The sequence below is a fragment of the Gracilinanus agilis genome, unplaced genomic scaffold (assembly GCF_016433145.1).
Source record: "Gracilinanus agilis isolate LMUSP501 unplaced genomic scaffold, AgileGrace unplaced_scaffold44520, whole genome shotgun sequence".
Classification (NCBI taxonomy): domain Eukaryota; kingdom Metazoa; phylum Chordata; class Mammalia; order Didelphimorphia; family Didelphidae; genus Gracilinanus; species Gracilinanus agilis.
This window is the reverse complement of record NW_025378601.1, coordinates 1-3,301: the sequence shown is the minus strand read 5'-3', so window position 1 is coordinate 3,301 and position 3,301 is coordinate 1. Positions and strand designations below refer to the sequence as shown.

The 3,301-nt window shown below is 34.1% G+C and overlaps 1 pseudogene; it reads left to right on the top strand.

The window, feature by feature from the left end:
- Positions 1-3,225: 3,225 nt before the first annotated feature.
- LOC123255350 lies at positions 3,226-3,301 on the top strand (annotated as a pseudogene; the record flags this gene model as incomplete).

Sequence of the window (3,301 nt, the reverse complement as noted above, 5' to 3'; positions counted from 1 at the left end):
GGACCTCCCATCTCTAGGCCTTGCTCTCAATCCACTTAGCCACCCAACTACCCACTACAACCAGATATTTTTATACAACCCTGGTCTCTCTTCACTATTCCAGTACTGTATCATCAATTTCCTTTTTGACATTTTGAGCTAGATGTTCTAAAAGCATTTCAAACTCAACATATGTAAAACAGAACTCATTATTTCCATCTCCCAACTGTTCCTTCTTTCCAATTTACCTATTACTACTGAGGACACCATCATTTTTCCCAAGAACCCAAGCTTTAATGTCATCCTCAACACTTTCATTCACAGTTTATAGCCAATCCATTTCCAAATATTGTCATTCCTACCACATGTCTACTCATTGAAGAAACTCTAATTTAGTTGGGATGGGAGTGTCCCTCAATGGAGAGTAAAACTCACCTAGAATTTTATAGTTTAATTTGTCTTGGTGTCATAGAGGTTGTGACTTTCCAAGGGACATGCAGCTAAGAAGTCAGAAGGATTTGAATCCAGACCTTCTTAACTCAAAGTTCAGCACTCTGTCTACCACATCATGCTACCAATATTCAGGAATATCATATCAGAAAACAAAATGATATTGAAGAATTTGGGAAGGAGGAAATGGCTTTGCAAGCAAAAAGCAGGGATGAAATTCACTAGGGCTAAATGCAGACATATTTTAGATCAATCTAACCATCCTTCCTTAACAATATCCTATAGTTTCTTTCTTTTTGCATTTAATGGGTTTTTTGTCAGTTATGAGGAATTTAATTTGACTATTTTCTGAAATATACTACACATATTCCTTTGATTTTGGCATGTTGTTGGAAGAAGTATAGGATCTAATGGTTAAGAAGCATTAATCATATTCTTATTGTGTTATAAGTACAATCACTTTATTATACTTTTAAAAAAATGTGTAGAAATTGATGTTAGTACAGAGGAGAACAAAAAAATGACTGAAGGTATGATAAAGTTGTCCCCAAGTGAAGGTTTAAATTTAAAGGTTTAAGTTTAAAGGTTAAAATTTAAAAATTGAGATTAAGAATTGGAAACAAAATATATACCCATTATCAAGGGCTATACATGTTATGGTACTGAATATAATGGAACTCAATTGTGTCACAAGAATTAACAAATGTGAAGAATCTGGAGAAACAAGGAAAATTTTATACAAGCTGCTATAAAGTGAAAAAATCAGAACCCCAAAAAACCCTATACACAATGACTACAACACCAAAAAGAGAATGAACAATAAACAAATAATGTTTTTATAATTTCCATGCGTGGTCCTGAAGTAGAAAATGAGAAAACATACTTACAGGTGTGGAATATTATATACCTTATATATAATCAGCCTGAGCTGATGTGTTAGTTAATTTTGCTAAACTGCTTCTCCCAATTCCTTTCTTCTATACTCTTTATTATAAAGAATATACCTCTCAAGGGAAAAAGAGAAATAATCAATATATTTGGAAATGAAGTTGATTAAAAACAATAGTATTTAAAAATTAAAATGTTTGGAGTTTTTTTAATTGTGATTATTTATTTTAAATATTTGGTGCCTCTATAAGAATTTGTTTTGTCCTCCACATCATCTTAAGATTAAACCAAAAGGGCAGCTGGGTAGCTCAGTGGATTGAGAGCCAAGCCTAGAGACGGGAGGTCCTAGGTTCAAATCCGGCCTCAGACCCTTCCCAGCTGTGTGACCCTGGGCAAGTCACTTGACCCCCATTGCCTACCCTTACCACTCTTCCACCTATAAGTCAATACACAGAAGTTAAGGGTTTAAAAAAAATTAAAAAAAAAAAAAAGATTAAACCAAAAAAAAAGTCACACAAACTTTTTAAACTTAGAATGATTGAACAGTGAATAGTGCTATTAAGACAGTTGGAGATTTAATTCTTGGGACCTTTCATGAATTCAGAGTAATAACATTGTTATGAGAATAAATCATCTAAAATCTAGAAGAACATAGATTAAAAAGGACATAGTCCTTTCCCTCAACGATCTTACAGTCTAAAGATCTCTGAATGGAAAGCACACTAGATTTGAAATTGGAGCATCTAGTTTTAATTCCATCTCTAGCTCTTTCACCTAGAGCAAGACATTTAGCCTCTCTGAGGTATAGTTTCATAATTCATAAAGTCAGGGGATTGGAATAAATGATTTCAGCTTTATTATTCTATGAAATATATAACCTATGAAACCCAGGGTATGTCAATTCATTTCTCCAAGTTTCAGTTTTCTCATCTGCAAAATAACTGGTTTGAGCCAGGTGATATCTAAGTCTAATATAGAGTAGGATGATATTAGGGCAAAAGAACGACCCAGACAGAACTTCTATGAGAAAATTTAAGATGGGGGAGATGTGTAGGTGGGAGGGGAAGGGACTGTATGGGGTCAGAGGATGTAGTAAAATCACCCTGTTTTAGCCTTATTTTTATTGATATATTTGTTTTGACCGAATATGCAAAATAAAAAATACTTCCTGTAACTCAACAAAAGGAATCTCTTGAAAAACAGGTAGGCAAGATCATCCCATGGCATAATTGAGGCTGATCATAAAATCCTGGATTTAATAGTGGAAAAAATCCCAGAGACCATCTAGTCCAATTCTCTCATTTTACAGATGAGGAAACTGACAAGCAATGGGGTTAAATGACTTGCCCAAAATCACACAGGTAATAAGTATCAAACGCAGTATTTGAACCCAGGTCTTTTGACTTCATCTCTCTACTATGCTGCCTCCTTGTATGTACCCCATCTTACTCTCCACCTCTGTAGTTTACTAATAGTCAACAGTACAGGAGGATATATGCTTTTAACTTTTTGAAAATATGGTACCAGTGTCAGTAGTCTTTTTTCTCCAGACGTCTTGTCTTTCAATGTTTTATTTATATATCACTGAAGATGTCCTGAATATTGTTCCTCTGACTGTACTTCCTTTAATTCAAGTCTTCTCATGCTTCTCAAAATTTCATTTCATACAATGCAGTAAAGTTTCTGGCTGTTTGTTATTATGAATAATACTATTGTTTGTTATTATGAATAATACTATTATCAATTTTTTGTTCATAAAGTTTTTGACTTGGTATCATTAATCTCCCTGGAGCAGAAGCCCAAAAATGTGGTCAGAGTATGAATACTTTGATAATTGTCTTTCATGCTTTCAATTTTTTTTTCATAATTGTTGAACCAATCTAAAGCTCCACTAGAATTGAACTAGCAGTGCTTGCTTCGGCAGCACATATACTAAAATTGGAACGATACAGAGAAGATTAGCATGGCCCCTGCGCAAGGATGA